General features: G+C 45.5%; 1 pseudogene; it reads left to right on the top strand.

The window, feature by feature from the left end:
• The first annotated feature begins 3,009 nt into the window (after nucleotides 1-3,009).
• Nucleotides 3,010-19,351, top strand: LOC117064254 (annotated as a pseudogene).
• Nucleotides 19,352-19,853: the final 502 nt, after the last annotated feature.

Genomic DNA, 19,853 nt, shown 5'->3' on the forward strand with positions numbered 1-19,853 from the left:
ACCTCCACCTCCCGGGTTCATGCCATTCTCCTGCCTCAGCCTCCCGAGTAACTGAGACTATAGGCGCTCGCCATTACACCCAGCTAATTTTTTGTATTCTTTAGTAGAGACGGGGTTTCACCATGTTAGCCAGGATGGTCTCGATCTCCTGACCTCGTAATCCGCCTGCCTCGGCCTCCTAAAGTGCTGGGATTACAGGCGTGAGCCACCGTGCCCAGCCTCTTTTTTTTGAGACAAAGTTTTGCTCTTGTTGCCCAGGTTGGAGTGCAATGGTGTGGTCTCCACTCTGCAACCTCCGCCTCCCGGGTTCAAGCGATTCTCCTGCCTCAGCCTCCCAAGTAGCTGGGATTACAGGTGGGTATCACTGTGCCCAACTAATTTTTGTATTTTTAGTGGAGATGGGGTTTCACCATATTGGCTGTGCTGGTCTCAAACTCCTGACCTCAGGTTATTCACCTGCCTCAGCCTCCCAAAGTGCTGGGATTACAGGCATGAGCCACTGAGCCTGGCCAAAAGAGCTTCTATTTTCTTTTTTTTTGAGGCGGAGTCTCGCTCTGTCGCCGGGACTGGAGTGCAGTGGCCAGATCTCAGATCACTGCAAGCTCCGCCTCCCGGGTTCACGCCATTCTCCTGCCTCAGCCTCCCGAGTAGCTGGGACTACAGGCGCCCGCCCCCTCGCCCGGCTAGTTTTTGTATTTTTAGTAGAGACGGGGTTTCACCATGTTAGCCAGGATGGTCTCGATCTCCTGACCTCGTGATCCGCCCATCTCGGCCTCCCAAAGTGCTGGGATTACAGGCTTGAGCCACCGTGCCCGGCCAAGAGCTTCTATTTTCTAAGTGGCACTTCGGGCACAGTCACCAGAGCCCCATGGCACTGGTGACCAAGAACATAGGTTTTACAGCCAGATGACCTAGGCCCACATTCTCAGTCCTTTGATCTCTGTTCTTCTGATTCTCATCTGTAAAGTGGGGATTTTTTTTCGGCCCTGCAGGACTGTTGCGAAGGTTAAAGGAGTTAGTCCCTATGGTGTTTTTGGAACAATATGTGGCATACAGTGAGGACTCAGTTTTGTGTTAATAGTGATAGAGGCAAGGAGTGGGTTGGATGGCCAGGTCATCTCTGTGAGGCATGGAAAAAGGAACCCACTAGAGCTGCAAAGCGGTGTTCATAGTGTCAGCGGCCCAGCTAAAGCTGGAAACCATTAATTTTGTAACATAACCAACTAGTGACTATTTTATTTTCTTGGCAGAACTCAGCAGCAGGAAGAAGCCAAGGTAAGGCATTGGCCAGGGAGGTGGGGCAGAAGGGCCAGGGGCTGGGGAATTTCTTCTTTTTTTTTTTTTGAGAGGGAGTCTTGCTCTATCGCCCAGGTTGGAGTGCAGTGGCCGGATCTCAGCTCACTGCAAGCTCCGCCTCCCGGGTTCACGCCATTCTCCTGCCTCAGCCTCCTGAGTAGCTGGGACTACAGGCGCCCACCACCACGCCCGGCTAGTTTTTTGTATTTTTTAGTAGAGACGGGGTTTCACGGTGTTAGCCAGGATGGTCTCGATCTCCTGACCTCGTGATCACCCGTCTCGGCCTCCCAAAGTGCTGGGATTACAGGCTCGAGCCACCGCGCCCGGCGGGGCTGGAGAATTTCAAGTGCTCCCATGACTGTGGCCACATGGTTCAACTGTTGGTCCAGGTTGGGGTTTGTAAACTCAGAGGTCAGGGGGACATCAGGTGTCTGAGCCCTGGCAGAGTCCAGGGGAGATTTAGAGGCTGTGGAGGAGGTGAAAATGCAACAGGGAAGAGAATTATGACCAGAGAGAGAACCTCAATACGACAAGCACGTTTGAGGGCTTCTGGCTCAGAGTTTATTCCACTCCATCAATCATTTTCTTCTTTTTTTTTTTTGAAACAGAGTCTCCCTCTGTTGCCCAGGCTGGAGTGCAGTGGCGGGACCTTGGCTCACTGCAACCTCCACCTCCCAGGTTCAAGTAATTCTCCTGCCTTAGTCTTCCCAGTAGCTGGTCTCATAAGCACCCGGCTAATTTTTGTATTTTTAGTAGAGATGGGGTTTCACCATGTTGGCCAGGCTGGTCTCAAACTCCTGGCCTCAAGCAATCCACCCGCCTTGGGCCTCCCAAAGTGCTGGGATTACAGGCGTGAGCCACCGCACCCAGCCTCATCAATCATTTTCAAACTCTTCTGAGGAACCTGGTGATTCTTCAGCGATGCCTCAGGAATGATTCTTTCAATCAGGGCGACTCCATTTTCATTTGTTGAGACGTGGGGGCGTGGGTGGGGTGGATGGGGGCAGTGAAAAAAGTATATTTTATCAACAAAATTTCACTAAGAAAAGTGGTGTTGCTTGTTTTTTTGTTTCTGGTTTGAAAACCACTTTAGTTTGGCCGGATGAACTCGGGTTTTACAGTGAGGAGGTGTATTAGTCCGTTTTCACGCTGCTGATAAAAGACATACCCGAAACTGGGTAATTTATAAAGAAAAAGGTTTAATGGACTTACAGTTCCACCTAGCCGGGGAGGCACGCCTTACGCGGCGGGCAGGCCAGAGAAAGAGCCGACAGAGAGGGGAACCCTCTTATATAAAACCATCAGATCTCGTGAGACTTACTCACTACCACGAGAACAGTATGGGGGAAACCGACCCCATGATTCAATTGTCTCCCACCGGGTCCCTCCAGCAACACGTGCGAATTCTGGGAGCTACAATTCAAGATGAGATTTGGGTGAGGACACAGCCAAACCATATCAGGAGGCATGGTTCTGTCTCCTCCAAACTAGCAGTGTAGTTTGGGCTAGGTCCTCACCTTCCTGGGTTCTCAGTGCTCTTTTTGGGAAATGGGCGGGCCGCCCTAGCTCTTTCTCAGCTGCCTTCCCTGAGGGCTGGAGTTGAGTTCATAGCTGTGCAGCGTCTGTGGCGCTCTGCGGGCGCCACCTTGTGGTCAAAACTGGCAGTGCTGTTAGCGGGCTCAGTGGGACGTGGGAGCACGGGCAGCTTGCCAGATGAGCTTACACGAGAAAACAGTCTCTCCAGGGGACAGGGTGCCCTATCCAGGGTAAGAGAACTCTTTTGTCAGAATAAATTCAGGATGAGCTGAACATGGCACAGTAGCCAGAATCTCATCATGAAAATCAGAATAACTCATCCACATACGTGAATAATTTATGGCATATGGAGCCTGTTGGAGAGAGAAGGCTGATACCATTAGTCAAAACTTACTTACAATCAGCTTACTTCAACAAAATTTTCCTTGATTGAAATAGTGACCTTGAAAATGACTTCATTTTCATATTCAGGCCTATCTCATGTGTTTCCCAGAATAGTGATAAAACCGATCTGATGTGTGTGCTGTTTACGTCCCAGCACTTGTTGAATGGAGATGAAGTCAGGGTCATTCTGCAACGAGCCACGACAGCCTCTTTTATCTCTAAATAATTTTTAAAATGGCTGATTGGTAATATTGGAGAGCCAGGTGTATGATTCAGAAGGGTTACTGGAACCAAAAATTCTGAAAATGGCCTTGGATTATTAATTTCCTATCCATGGGCATAGAGGGTGTCTGCAACAAAGGCTCCGTCACAAAACAAATGACATAAAATGATAATAGAGCGGAACTGGGAGGGAATTTTTCTGTCATTGTGTTAGTCCTTGAACCCTCAAGGAAAGAGATAACAATGCCTCTGGCTTTGGACTACAAATACCCACTCCCTTTGTTTAACTCCTACTTTTTTTTTCCAGAAAAGTTTCAGACTACAAATGTACCCTCCAAAGAGCTAGCTTCAAAAACTCCTTGCAAGAGCTCAGTTCCTTTACATTTATGGTCATTTTATTTTCTTTATGAGAAGCTTGTGGATTAAAAACTATAGGCGAGGTGTGGTGGCTCATGCCTGCAATCCCAGCACTTTTGGAGGCTGAGGCAGGAGGATCCATTGAACCCAGCAGTTTGAGATGAACTGGGCAAGATTGGGAGATCCCATATCTACCAAAAAAAAAAAAAAAAAAAAAAAAAAAAAAAAGCCAGGTGTGGCAGCGCATGCCTGTAGTCCCACATCCTTGGGAAGCTGAATTAGGAGGATCTCTTGAGTCCAGGAGTTCAGGGTTCATAGTCTCAACCTCCTGGGCTCAAGCAATTCTCCTGCCTTGGCCTCCCAAAGTGCTGAGCTTACAGGTGTGGGCCACCTGTCTTTAAAAACATGGTCTGAAGACACCATCCGGGGTAGCAGTGGATGTGGCCCTGTGTGTCTGGTCCAGCAGTTTATTTTCACAGCCTAGAACAGTGACTGGTACATAGAAGGCTTTCACAAAATATTTAGTGAATGATGAAATATTTAGTGAATCTTCATCTTTTGACTCTCTCTTCAATTGGCTTCAGTGACACTATTCTCCAGACTCTTATTCTTCCTCTTTAAAAGTCCCTTTTTCTGTTTTTTTTTGTTTGTTTGTTTTAAATGGGAGTGTGTATTTGTGTGTTTGTGTGAGTTCTTGTTTGCCATTTACTGAGCCCCTCCTAAGTGCCAGGCACTGTACTAGTTTGCATACATTTTACAGTGTAATCCTCTGAATGACTTCATGACATCGGTACTTTAAATTTCCATTTTACATGATGAGCCCATGACTCAGAGAAGTTAAATAGTTTGTCCATGTTCTACAGAAAGTAACAGATTCAAACCCAGAGACACTGGTGTTCAGAGGTTGAGCTCTTACTCTCTGATATTATACTGACTGTCCTCTATCATGCCTCTTGAAGTTTTACCTTCCTGAAGGTGCTGTCCACAGTCCTTATTTCCCTAGGGAGTATTATTCTCACCCAGGGATTCAATGACATTTTTATGCTGATGCATGTGAAGTCACTGTGTGCACTGCCATTCCACAGCCATGGCCACTGGACATCTGTAAATTCACGTCCCATAGGCCCTGCAATTTGTCAAAACCCACATAACACGGGAATTTTACCCACTTCCAGCTTCATGCCATATTGCTCTTCTACTTGGTCAGGGCTCTCCAGCCACACCAACCTCCTTTCTGTTCCTCAAAGATGTCAAACTCATGCCTGCTCCAAGGCCATTGCACGGGCTCTTCTCATTTACCAGAATATGCTTTTCGTTGCTTATTTTACAGCTGACTTCTTCTTGTACTTCTTGTCTCAGCTGAATCGCCATCTCCTTAGAGAAACTTTATTGACCATCCTATCTATGACAGTCTTTCCCCTGCCGTTTTTCCTGGTCACATCATCCTTTATAGTTATCTTGCGTTTTGCTTGGTTGTAGTCTATCTGCTCCTATCGAAACATATGTCCCTTGAAGTCAAGTCATTTGTTCAGGCACATATAAATATTTGTACAGGTCGTGCTCTGTGCAAGGACACCTAGCGGAGGTGGGTGCATGGGCTTAAATCTAGTGTGCCTCCACTTTCCGACCAGAAGGGCTGTCTTTAAAAACATGGTCTGAAGACACCATCCAGGGTAGCAGTGGATGTGGCCCTGTGTGTCTGGTCCAGCAGTTTATTTTCACAGCCTAGAACAGTGACTGGTACATATTAGGCTTTCACAAAATATTTAGTGAATGCTGAAAGGGAGTAATGTAGCTGCAGGACAGGTTTTTGTTTTTGTTTTTGTTTTAGATGGAGTTTTACTCTCGTTGCCCAGGCTGGAGTGCAATGGCACGATCTCGGCTCACTGCAACCTCTGACTCCCTGGTTCAAGCGAATCTCCTGCCTCAGCCTCCCCAGTAGCTGGGATTATAGACATGAGCCACCACTCCTGGCTAATTTTGTATTTTTAGTAGAGACAAGATTTCTCCATGTTGGTGAGACTGGTCTCAAATTCCCGACCTCAGGTGATCCACCCGCCTCGGCCTCCCAAAATGCTGGGATTAGAGGTGTGAGCCACTGTGCCTGGGCTGCTTCATTATTATTTTTTATTTTTTATTTTTTATTTTTTGAGACGGAGTCTCGCTCTGTCGCCCAGGCTGGAGTGCAGTGGCTGGATCTCAGCTCACTGCAAGCTCTACCTCCCGGGTTCCCGCCATTCTCCTGCCTCAGCCTCCCAAGTAGCTGGGACTACAGGCGCCCGCCAACGCGCCCGGCTAGTTTTTTGTATTTTTTAGTAGAGACGGGGTTTCACCGTATTAGCCAGGATGGTCTCGATCTCCTGACCTCGTGATCCGCCCGTCTCGGCCTCCCAAAGTGCTGGGATTACAGGCTTGAGCCACCGCGCCCGGCCTGCTTCATTATTTTCTAGTATAAAGCTAGCCTGGCTGGGTGTGGTGGCTCATGCCTGTAATCCCAGCACTTTGGGAGGCCGAGGTGGATGGATCACAAGGTCAGGAGATCAAGACCATCCTGGCCAACATGGTGAAACCCTGTCTCTACTAAAAATACAAAAATTAGTCAGGCATAGTGGTATGTGCCTGTAATCCCAGTTACTTGGGAGACTGAGGCAGGAGAATTGCTTGAACCAGGGAGTTGGAAGTTGCAGTGAGCTGAGATCACTCCACTGTACTCCAGCCTGGCGACAGGTGGAGAATCTGTCTCAAACAACAACAACAACAACAACAACAACCACCCCCGCCCCCCGAAAAAAAAAAAACCTGTCCTGCAGCTACATTACTCCCTTTCATTCATTCACGAAATATTTTATGAAAGCCTAATATGTACCAGTCACTGTACTCCAGTCTGGGCAACAAGAGCAAAACTCCATCTCAAAAAAAAAAAGAAAAATAACCAAGCAGTCCTAACATTTAAAAATCTTCCAGTCGCATGTAGGGTAAAACTGAAATTCTTTGCATGGCCAGGACCTGCCTCCAACCTATGTCTGCAGCCTCATTTCACACCTTGGTTGCTGTGATAAATTGCTGTGGTTCTAACCCTCAGATTTCTTTTGAAAAATCGAAACCTGACTAGAAGCACAGATCTCACAAAACACAGGGAATGCTGTTTCTTGCTACGTTTCAACTTGCAAGAAGTGGTAGTTTGTATTTTGGGCATTTTTTCTAAAATTTTTTTTTTGCATTTTTTCCCCTGTCATAGAATTTCCTATCAATCTGTCCTAGGATGGTTTCTAATGAGACTCCTCAGCAGAAAACTCCTGGTAACATTCGTTTCCTCAGGTCATGTGATCCCTGTCAAATTTCCCAGTGAATGTTTTCTTGTCAATTTCTATTTGAATCCTCAAAGTGGGAAATCTGTATGAACTCTGAACTTCTTTGACAGGTTCTTTGACAGCTCTCTCCAGCCACTTAGCCCTTTGAATTAATTCCTCCTTAGATTTGTCTTTGTGAATCATCCAGCTCTTTTTTTTTTTTTTGAGACAGAGTCTCACTCTGTCACCCAGACTGGAGTGCAGGGGCGTGATCTCAGCTCACTGCAACCTCTGCTGCCTCCTGGATTCAAGTGATTCTCCTGCGTCAGCCTCCCAGGTAGCTGGGATTACAGGCACCTGCCACCACTCTGGGCTAATTTTTTTTTGTATTGTTATTTTTAGTAGAGACGGGGCTTCACCACGTTGGCTAGGTTGGTCTCGAACTCCTGACCTCAAGTGATCTGACCACTTCGGCCTCCCAAAGTGCTGGGATTACAGGCATGAGCTACTGCACCTGGCCCGATCCAGCTCTTTCAGTAGATTTTAACCCTTACTTAATTTCATTCCAGCAGTCAGATCACCATGTACATCTGGATGACTTTTTATTTCTTCCTCTCGTCTCTCCATTTTACAAATGTTGTCCACCAGTCCAGGTGAGACCAAGGCCTCTCTCACCCTGGTTGTAACAGTAATGCGGCCACTGTGGAATCACTTTCTTTCAAGCTCCCTGGGCAAGTGATGAGGTTCTTATTTATTTTATATTTTATTTATTTATTTTTTAGTGATGAGGTCTTGCTATATTGCCCAGGCTGTTCTTGAACTCCTGGGCTCAAGGCATCCTCCTGCCTTGACCTCCCAAAGTGTCAGGATTACAGCTGTGAGACACCACACCAGGCAGGAATTCATTTCCTCCTGACTAAACTTCCTCTTCTGAAATGTGATAGGAGGGGCAGCAAATGCAAAAATTGTGACCCTCTAAACTTCCTCTTGGGCTTTCATCAGATCGGTTTACAAAGGAACAATTTTAGGAAACCAAGCCAAAACAAACAACACCCCTGAACCAACGTTTTAGATACTTCCTTATTCGCTCTTCTGGAAAAGTAAGTGACGGGGATGGCCGGGCTGACCTTCCCTGACATCAGGAAGATGTTATTTCTCCTGATCCATGTTTCTGGTTAGTCTCATTTGGCCTGCTTTAATGTGCACATACTTCTTTCTGCTGTGCGTTTAGAACTCTCAGATCTCTGGAACAAATGTGATGACCTCTTAAGCCCTCATTAACTTGCTTAAGAATTTTAGGAAATGGGCACTAGGATTGGCACTGGGGTGCTTTAACCTTCAACCACAGGAATCCTGGTGTGCAGAGGCTGGACCTATGGACGATTTTTCTGGGAATACTGGCCTGACTCAAATGAAAACCATTTGGCCAAGCAAATTTATTGTTGTGAGCTGATAACACTGTAAATTAATATATAGAATTGAAGGGCTACTTTTTGAAAAGAAATCGGCAATTTAATAATCAGTCGTTCTTTACCTATTTCATTTTGAGGTAACTATTTTAGACCAAATTAAAAGTGATCATTTTTCTTTGTAAAATATATTCTGTCCCTCAATATTGTTGCTTTTCAAAAGTGCGTCTGATCATTATTAAATCAAAGAGTAAGATAATGATAATAAAAATTGAAGAAAAAGTAGGCATTTTTCCAACCTCATGAGTCACTTTTCCACCCAAAATGAAATGGAATTTTGTTATTTTGATAAATCTTTTTAAAACTCTAGTAGTTTTCTTCTGGGTGGGAAAGCAGAACTTATACTGAGTGCCTACAATACGCTAATTGCTTTACATATGCTGTATTATATAATTATCATACTGATTATGTAAGACGTGTATTATCACCATTTTACTCATGTGGAAACAGTTTCAAAAATAACTTGTCACATAATTATTGATTGAATCAAGTACAAATCCTGCTCTGTTGGACTCTAAAATCTCTTCCTAGAAGCTTGTTAGAAATGGGGAATCTTAGGTGCCCCCCACCAGAACTACTGAGTCACAATCTGCACTGTAACAAGTTTCCCAGATGACTGGGATACACATTAATATACATTATTAATGTATATTAATGTGTATTGTTGGTTGGACCCTCATTACATCAAAATGTTTGAAGCTATCTGAGTTTTTTTGTTTGTTTGTTTTTTCCCCTATCTCTACCTTTTTTCCCCATATACCTTTTAAGATAACCCAGGAGAAGTATGTTTAGATGCTATCATTCATTGATTTCATTGATCCTTCACACACATAGCTCAGCTAAGCTTCCTAATCACCCCACAGTGTCTTTACTAGCATTCCTACCTAATAGGTAAGGAAATTGAGCCTTGGGGAGATGATAGTGCTAATGCAGTAATTGGAAAAGATGAAAACAGTCCTTCTCGGGAAATTTAAGTTCAAAATGGTATACAATATTGCTACTTTTGGTCTTCCTTTTTCACAAATATTTAATAGTCAAGTATAACTAATAATGGTACTGTAAGAAAATTATAGCTGTCTGAGTGCTCAGAATTTGCTGAGCACGATATTAAGTGCTTTATGTGTTAGCTAATAAAATATGTAAAACTGTTACATAAATGGTACTTATTCTTGCTAACTTAGCAAACAGAAAAATAAATATCATGAAATCGTTTTGTAGACCAATAGCTACAAAAATAAATTGATACTTGTTGATTAACTATTTTTAGCAAGAGCATCTGCCCATCAGCCAGTGATTCTCAATAAGGTGGGGGGTTAACCCTCCAAGGGACATCTGGAACCACACAGGGGCCCTTTCTGGCTGTCATAATGAATAGGGAGGTACAGCTGGCCTTTAGTGTCTTAGAACCAGGGATGCTAAATTCTCTGCCAGTATGGGATCTGGGCACAACCAAATATTGTCCCCCTACCCCTCCCAAGTGCCAGTGACACTCTCCTTGAGGAACAAAGAACTCTGCCAAAGTTTTTGCATGTATAAAACAAGTTTCAGCCTTTAACAGAACAGTACTAATTATTCCCACCCCCAAAGAGTTAGCACTTTCCATTACTAAATAATTCTTTTTTTTTTTTTGGAGACAGAGTTTCGTTCTTGTTGCCCAGGCTGGAGTGCAACAGTATGGTCTCAGCTCCCTGCAACCTCCGCCTCCTGGGTTCAAGCGATTCTCCTGCCACAGCCTCCCTAGTAGCTGGGATTACAGGCGCCCACGACCATGCCTGGCTAATTTTTGTATTTTTAGTAGAGATGGAGTTTCACCATGTTGGCCAGGCTGATCTGAGCTCACTGCAACCTCTGCCTCCTGGGTTCAAGAGATTCTCATGCCTCAGCCTCCAGAGTAAGCTGGGATAACAGGCACATGCCACCACACCTGGCTAATTTTTATTTATATATATATTTTTCGAGACGGGATCTTGCTCTTGCCCAGGCTAGAGTACAGTGGTGCAATCTCAGCTCAATGCAACCTCTGCCTCCTTGGTTCAAGCAATTCTCCTGTTTCAGACTCCTGAGTAGCTGAGATTACAGGTGCCCGCCACCACGCCTGACTAAGTTTTGTATTTTTAGTACAGACAGGGTTTCGCCATGTTGGCCAGGCTGGTCTCAAACTCCTGACCTCAGGTGATCCACCCGCCTTGGCCTCCCAAAGTGCTGGGATTACAGGTGTGAGCCACCGTGCCTGGCAGCATTACTAAATAATTCTAATAAACTCACTAATACACAATGTACTGAAAAGCCAGGGGCTTTGAGGCAATCAGGAATCCTTTAATGGCCAAAGGGACTGCTAGGGCCAGGCCCTTCTACGTAGTTTCCACCACAGCTAACAGATGAGGGCCTTCTGCTGCTTCTCCACTCTGGCCAGTGTTGGAGGAAGCAGGTACAGCCCCCTCTCTCTTTCTTCTGGGAAGAGGAGTGATTAGTTTGATTGTGAGCCCAGAATATTCACCAAGGCAGGTTTTACTCGTCGGTGAGATTACTGTGCCAAAGACTTCATCCTTCCTCCTTCAATTCCTACTTTTGCGGCAGCTTGGCCTGCATTCCTGCCCCAGCCATAGGCTAAATGGCCAAAGTCTTCTCGGAGCTGGGGCCTGGGCCAGTGGAAGGTGTGTGACTCCCTCGTGCTATGTTGCCCTTTGCTCTGGCACTAGGAACGCACTGTGCATTGGGCTTTCCTTAGGCGGCAGTAGTTCCATCTACCCTAAGACGTGCAGGTGAAATGGCAGATATTTATGGGGAAAGCCGTGGAAAGCTCCGCTACCCTCAGTCCTAAGCCTTTCTCCAGTCCAGCTTTTAGCAGAGTTTATGTCAACGGCTTGCTCAGCTCTTCACAAAGAGCCACTGTCTTGCCTCCTGAGGTCTTTCTGCTGCACAAGCTCCACCCATTGGGCTGCAGAAAGGCGCTGGGAGCTCTGAGGTGCAGGAGCTGCCATCTTTGAATCGCTCACACTGTGCTTGGCACTTTCTTTACTTTATCTTCTTTATTCTTCAGAACGACTCTGGGAGATAGATGCCATCCCTGTTTCAAGGACGTGGAAGCAGAAAATTTGAGCCCTTAGTAACTCCGGGCTACTTAGTGAGCAATAAAGCTGAAATTCAGTTTGTCTGGACTCTAAAAACTACAATTTCAGCACTTTGAAGACAAATGTGTTTCTTCCATATTTTATGATATAGATTTATCAACAAAGCCCTTCTGAGTGGATCCAAAGCTGTTTTTTGAGAGAAATAATTGGTTCTGGTGGCACCCCTGAGGAAGCAGGACAGGCTTGTCTCTGGCAAGAATATAAATCACGTTCCTCCATTTTCCCAACACTCGCAATCCTGCCGTCTGCATGTCTGGGGCCTAAGACGTGTGTTTTCTTCTTCTTCTTCTTTTTTTTTTTTTTTTGAGGCGGAGTCTCGCTCTGTCGCCCGGACTGGAGTGCAGTGGCCGGATCTCAGCTCACTGCAAGCTCCGCCTCCCGGGTTTACGCCATTCTCCCGCCTCAGCCTCCCGAGTAGCTGGGACTACAGGCGCCCGCCACCTCGCCCGGCTAGTTTTTGTAATTTTTAGTAGAGACGGGGTTTCACCGTGTTAGCCAGGATGGTCTCGATCTCCTGACCTCGTGATCCGCCCGTCTCGGCCTCCCAAAGTGCTGGGATTACAGGCTTGAGCCACCGCGCCCGGCCGACGTGTGTTTTCTTCTACTCACAACACAGAAGACTGACATTTACTCACTCACCACTACGAGGTGGTTGCAACTCAGCATTTGATAGAAGTTTGCTTGTGACATCTGGTGAGAGAGGGAGGGAGAAAGAGAGAGAAAGGAATAATTTCAATGTGAAAGAAGATTTGTGGGAGTTATATGTGTCTAGTGTTCTAGGGTGTCTGTTACCTGACTGTAATATATTAGGTGACCAGGAATAATTTTTTTTTTTTTTTTTGAGACGGAGTCTTGTTCTGTCGCCCAGGCTGGAGTGCAGTGGTGTGATCTTGGCTCACTGCAACTTCCGCCTCCTGAGTTAAAGCGATTCTCCTGCCTCAGCCTCCCTAGTAACTGGGATTATAGGCATGTGCCACCAAGCCTGGCTAATTTTTGTATTTTTAGTAGAGACGGGGTTTTGCCATGTTGGCCAGGCTTGTCTTGAACTCCTGACCTCAGGTGATCCACCTGCCTCGGTCTCCCAAAGTGCTGGGATTATAGGTGTGAGCCACTGTGTCCATTCTAGAAATAATTTTTGACTCTCGCTGTCTCTCTCTGTGGGCGTGTGTGTGTGTGTGTGTATGTGTAATCCTATTTCCCTTAGAAATATCAATATAAAAGTAACCAAAAAAACACTGTTAGGCGAAATTGTTTGTAACATCTGTCATTTCACTAGTTACTAAAGCTGCTTTAATTGATCCCACAGGAATGACAGGTATCTCCTTTTCTCACTCTTTGGGGTCTGCCTCATGAAACTGGATGTTTGGTGGAGGAGGTCGTTCTTTTCAGATACAGATGACTGGTTCTTTAGTGAAGGTGTACAAATGTCTGGGCTTTCATATTCATTAGAATAATTATTCACTACCTTATTCGAGGTATTTATATAAGCATCCCTGTGAGAAATTCCTGCTGAAGTCCAGTTCACTTCTATGAAACAATTCATGTACCTTATTCCATTTGGAAGTGAGCCCTCTAACTTTATATATATATATATATATATATTTTTTTTTTTTTTTAGTCAGATTTTCACTCTGTCACCCAGGCTGGAGTGCAGAGGCGCGATCTGGGCTCACTGCAACCTCCGCCTCCTGGGTACAAGCGATTCTCTTGCCTCAGCCTCTTGAGTAGCTGGGAATACAAGTGTCCGCCACCATGCCCAGCTAATTTTTGTATTTTTAGTACAGACAGGGTTTCACCGTATTGGCCAGGCTGGTCTTGAACTCCTGACCTCAGGTGATCCACCTGCCTCGGCCTCCCAGAAATGCTGGGATTACTGGTGTGAGCCACTGCGCCTGGCCCTCTAACTAAATATCTTTGCTTTGTGTTTTGGTTATCAGAAAATTCAGGGCCAAATGAGTACTCAGTTGTACTGCTTGATTCCTTACAGATGCTAAGTACACATATGGTTCTTTAAAATAATCTATTTTTATTATTTAGACAGGGTCTTGCTCTGTTGTCCATGCTGGAGTGCAGTAGCATGATCATAGGTCACCATGGCCTCCAACTCTTGGGCTCAAGTGATCCTCCCACCACAGCCTCCTGAGCAGCTGGCACTATAGGTATGAGTCCTCATTTTTGAGTCCCTGTCCCATGTTTAATTTCAATTGTCATTATCAGGTTTAATATTTTGTAAGTTATCTAAGACACCCTTTCCTGTTTTTATTTTATTTTTTTGGCAATAGGCATGGCATTTTCCCATGGGTTACTTGCTAATTTCAAAGGGCAAAAATATCTTTAAAATGGAGACATCTGGCTTTTACTACCCCAATACAGCAATCAATTTAAAAATTACTAATAGTAGACCAATCAGGCAGTATATGACTCTTGATGCAAATGTTAACCTGAATAAGACGAAGTCTTTAGGTCTTACTTCCAGTTCCTGGAAATACAGGGGATAGAGAAACAAGCCAAACAATATCACAAAGAAATAAAGTCAGATCTGGAATGTGGGACATTGCATTAGTTGGTATAAAAGTAATTGCGGTTTTTGCCATTACTTGGTTTTGGACTTGCTTATGTGGCCATTCCAGCTCAGATGACCTTCTAGGTGACTGCCACATAAGCAAGTCCAAAACCAAGTAATGGCAAAAACGACAATGACTTTTGCATCAACTAATGCAATGCAACTAGCCAGGTTGCCTAAAACACTTAATTTCATGAAAATAATTGGGGAGATGGAGTCTGTTCTAGAATAAAAAAGATGAGATGATGTACAGAAACTAGATTAACTTTCATTACTGGTGAGAATGTAAAATAGCACAGCCACTCTGGAAAACAATTAATGTTCCTAGTATGTGATCCAGCAATTCCGTTCCTAGGTATCTACCCGAGAGAAAATATATGTGCACATGAGGACTTGTATATGAATGCTCATAGTAGCATTATTATTATTATTATTTGAGATGGAGTCTCACTCTGTCACCCAGGCTGGAGTACAGTGATGAGATCTCAGCTCACTGCAACCTCCGCTTCCTGGGTTAAAGTGATTCTCCTGCCCCAGCCTCCCAAGTAGCTGGGATTTACAGGCATGTGCCACCACACCCAGCTAACTTTTTTTTTGTTTGTATTTTTAATAGAGATGGGGTTTCACATGTTGGCCAGGCTGGTCTTGAACTCCTGAGGTCAGGTGATCCACCTGCCTTGGCCTCCCAAAGTGCTGGGATTACAGGTGTGAACCACCATGCCCGGCCCATAGTAGCATTATTTGTAATGACAAAAGACTGGAAACAATCCAAATGTCCATCAACTGGTAGATGAATAAAGAAAATGTGATCTGACCGGGAAGAGAGCCTCATGGCTGTAATCCCCGCACTTTGGGAGGCTGAGGCAGGCAGATCACCTGAGGTTGGGAGTTTGAGACCAGCCTGACCAACCTGGAGAAACCCCATCTCTACTATAAATACAAAATTAGCCGGGCTTGGTGGTGCATACTTGTAATCCCAGCTGTTCGGGAGTCTGAGGCAGGAGAATTGCTTGAACCCGGGAGGCGGAGGCTGCAGTGAGCTGATATCGTGCCATTGCACTCCAGCCTGGGCAACAAGAGTGAAACTCGGTCTCAACAACAACAACAACAACAAACAAACAAGAAGAAAATGTTATATGTTCATACAATGAAATATTACTCTGCCATATAAAGGAACAAACTGCTGATGCATGTTACAATGTGGATGAACCTCAAAAACATTATGCTAAGTAAAAGAAGCCAGAATCCAGATGCAAAAGACAACATATTATATGCTTCCAGTTATAAGAACTGTCCAGAAAAGACAAATCTCTAAAGATGGTAAGTAGATTAGTTGTTGTCAGAAGCTGAGGGTAGAAATGGAGATTTACTACTAACGGGCATGAAGAATCTTTTTGGGTGAAGAAAACGTTCTACAACCGGATTGTGGTGATGATTGCACAACTCTGTAGTTTTACTAAAAATATCATTGAATTGTACCCTTCAAATGAGTGAATTTCATGGTAAATTACACCTCAATAAAACCAATTTCAAAAAAACATGGCAGAAGTGATGTTGTGTGAGCCCAGACCTTAAGAGGCTTTGTGCTTTTACTTTCCCTCTATGAAACCTCCCCTGAGACTGAGACGGAGGGAAACTGAGGCACCCAGCCAACAGCAGTACCAACCACTCACTGCACGTGGGAATTTGTCCCTCTTGGACCTTCCAGCCCAAATGGCCTTCTAGGTGACTGCAGCCACGTGAGCAAGTCCAGCAGAGGAAATGCCCAGCCGAGCTATGAGTCAAGAAATGTAAGAAATTGTTTTATGTCACTAAAAATGTTGTATGTGTATGTATAAATAAATAAATCTATTTCATGCATATTTTATATACAAAATATATTGTATTTTTATACATGTTAAATGATATGGTAAAAGATCAACAACTTTATATTATTTATTTATTAATTTGAGGCGGAGTCTTGGTCTGTCACCCAGGCTGGAGTGCAGTGGTGTGATCTTGGTTCGCTGCAACCTCTGCCTCCTGGGTTCAAGCGATTCTCATGAACGATCTTGGCTCAGCTTCCCGAGTAGCTGGGATTACAGGCACGTGCCACCATGCCCAGCTAATTTTTGTATTTTTGGTAGAGACAGAGTTTCACTATGTTGGCCAGGCTGGTGTCGAACTTCTGACCTCAGGTGATCTGTTCGTCTCTGCCTCCCAAAGTGCTGGGATTACAGGTGTGAGCCACCATGCCCTGCCAGGAAGCTCAACTTTATCTCACTTGAAAGTCAAGGAAACTGGGGCATATTTGTGTACGCTTCCCTCTGTCAGTCACCTAGCTGGTGTCAGTCACCTGGCTAAAGTTTGCTCCCATGGGCATATTTTGGTGGCATTCCAGCTTGCAGTAGGGGGCATGGGTGTTAGCAGCTGGAAGTCAGACTGACTGCATTAAGAGGCTGGAGATATGAGTACCACATTGGGGGCGTCACTATTTTCCAGCATTTGCACCACTCGGATTCATTCATGCCCCACAATTGGTTCATGGCATTCTGTCACCAATTCCTCTGGGATGAACAATCAAAATTTCTAAAAGCTAGACTTACAACAGAGTGGCAGGAAGCTCACGCTGCAGCTTCCTCTGCTGCAGTTGGTACCCAGATTGGAACTGATATTCACCATTTCCCTCGTTCCCCATTCTAAATTCCCCTTGCGCTTGGCTAATCTTTCTGCTAGTCTCCATTGCTTGTCTAGTGGGAAACCCAGACTTTTTCCTGTGAGGGACCTGAGCCCTTAACTCCTGTGTTCTTGCCAGGCGTGGTTGCTATGTAGGGAAACAAGGGAGGGCCTAGCAAATCCCTGAGTTCCCGACGTACTCTCCCCTGCCTCGATTAGGTAAAGCAATCTTATTTCCTCAGGATAACCAGGGGTAACTGCTGCCATTAGTATATAACTCCCACATGCTTTCTGATTCACTGGCATGAGAAGCCCCAAATGGCAGTTGAAGCTCTAGGTTCAGTGGAACCCCTTACTTAGTCCTTTGGAAGAAGTGTTACCCTTTCAGGGAACCAGGACCTGGGGACCAGCAGCGTCTAAACTTGCAGGTACAGCCACTACTTCTATGCTTTGGGTTCCAAGACCTGTGTACTCCACCTAACAGTGACATAGCACCACATAACGACCATTGGTTCAGTGCAATTATACCCTTCTTCACGGATAGAGAAGAAATACTGTGCTGCCAAAGCCCATGCAGATAAAAACAGGTTGCCTGAAAGGAACAAAACAGAGGCTTAGACCTCTGTGAATGCTGGAAAAAAACCAGATCAATGCCATCACTGCTTGTAGAGAAACGTGTACATTTAGAGGAGGTTATGCTTGGCCAAACTGTTATCTGTTTGAGAAGACTAAAGAAATATGTTATTATATGTGCAAAAGCTCTGATATATCCCAGTTCATCAAGAGATAAATCAAAATTGGCTGGGGGCTCTGGCTCATGCTTGTAATCCTAGCACTTTGGGAGGCCGAGGTGGGTGGATCACTCGAGGTCAGGAGTTCAAGACCAGCCTGGGCAACGTGGTGAAACTCTGTCTCTACTAACAGTACAAACAATTAGCCCAGAGTCCATGCCTGTAATCCCAGCACTTTGGGAGGCTGAGGTGGGAGAATCATGAGGTCAAGAGATCGAGACCATCCTGGCCAACATGGTGAAACCCTGTCTTCATGAAAAATACAAAAATTATCCGGGAGTGGTGACGCACACCTGTAGTCCCAGCTTCTTGGGAGGCTGAGGCAGGAGAATTGCTTGAACCCAGGAGGCGGATGTTGCAGTGAGCCGAGGTCATGCCACTGCACTCCAGACTGGGTGACAGAGCCAGACTCCATTTCAAAACAAAACGAAACAAACAAAAAAAATTTAACTGAACGTCGTGGTGCATGCCTGTTAGCCCAGCTACTTGGGAGGCTGAGGCATGAGAATCACTTGAACCCAGGAGGCAGAGTTTGCAGTGAGCTGAGATTGTGCCACTGCACTCCAGCCTGGGCAACTAAGTGAGACTTTGTCTTAAAAAAAAAAAAAATAGAAATTTAGATAAAATGTAGAATTTAAGAAATGAGAGATGGTGAGATGGTGGCATAAAGGACTGGTAATGAACATGAAACCCAGTTACATTTAGAATTAGCTACAGAACTAAATGCAAACCTTATTGAAAATATTGAAGATCTAAATAAATGGAGCGATCACATTCAGAGATGGAAGAACATTTCCAGGGTCAAGAGTCTAGGCATGTTTTTGCTGGGTCCTGGGCTCAAGGTCTCCCAAGGCTGAATTCAAGGTTTCGACCAGGTCTGCAATCTCACCTGAAGCTCAGGGTCTTCATCTAAAGCTCATGGGTTGTTGGCAGAGTTCAGTTCTTAAGGGTTGTTGGATGGTGGTCTCTGCTTTCTTGTTGCCAGCCAACTGGGCTCCCTTCTCATATCCTGGAGGCTGCCTGTGGTTTTCCACCCTGTGGTCCTCTCTCCAAGATGGCAGTTGCTCCTGTGAGGCCAGTGGAAGAATCTCTCTCATCCTCTGAATCTCTCCTTCAGGATGGGCCCAGGGACTTTGAAGAGCTCACCTGATTAGGTCCGGCCCGCCCAGGATAATTTTCCTTTTGATCGATTCAAAGTCAGCTGCTAACAGCTACCCAAGTCAGCCCACATGCACCAGCTCTTAGGCCTCCACCTCCTCTTCCTGCTGTCCCAGGACTGGGTGGCTGAGTTCCACATGGAGTTGGAGTGGCTGCCTGCCAAGGGCATCCAGACCAATGTCTACATCAAGCACTATGTGTCCCTGGAGCCCTACCTGATGGAGGGCGGCTACAACAAGGTGTTCCTGGCCAAGGGTAACATCCCTGCCAAGAGCTGCACCTTCATCCACATCCTGCTTGATGCTATCAGAGATGAGATGGCTGGGTGCATTGAGAAGGCCTGCGAGAAAATCCCTTTCACCAAGGGCACCTGGATCCTCTTCCTCAACACACTCAAACAAGTGCAGACTACACCAAGAAGTGGGTCCTGGGCTCCGACAACTACTACAGTTTTGCCAGCCAGCAGCAGAAGCTGGAAGACACCACCATTCTGAGTTGAGTATCCTGGCAGCCCACCAGGCACTGGGTGGGGTAGGGCATACGTTATTTAAAACAGTTACAGTGCAGGGTTTCCTCTAACAAAGGTGGATTGCCATTCTGTCCTCCAGGCCCTTATCTCCCCATTGGGGTGGTGGGGAGCCAAGTTCTTATATCTGAGATAGATAAGTTTTGGGGCCCTCAAGGGATGGCGATAACACCTTCCAACTGGGTCAGCCTCTGTCTGATGGCTGATGCTCAGGGTTTCAAACACAGATGCCTACCGTAGAGCCCCAGCAGCACTGTGGCCTACAGGAGAGCACGGCTCCAGGTATGGGGACTGTTCCAGCCAGCTGTGGATGCACAGGAATGCTGGGCCAGGGTACCAGATATTTTCAACAAAGGAGGTGAAGTGTCCCATTTAAAAAAATGTTGGCAATGAATTAAACAATTTTTCTAATAATAATAATAATAATAAAAACACAGGCCAGATGTGGTGGCTCACACCCGTAACTCCAGCACTT

This window comes from Trachypithecus francoisi, unplaced genomic scaffold, assembly GCF_009764315.1.
Source record: "Trachypithecus francoisi isolate TF-2019V2 unplaced genomic scaffold, Tfra_2.0 Lachesis_group19, whole genome shotgun sequence".
NCBI classification, from domain to species: domain Eukaryota; kingdom Metazoa; phylum Chordata; class Mammalia; order Primates; family Cercopithecidae; genus Trachypithecus; species Trachypithecus francoisi.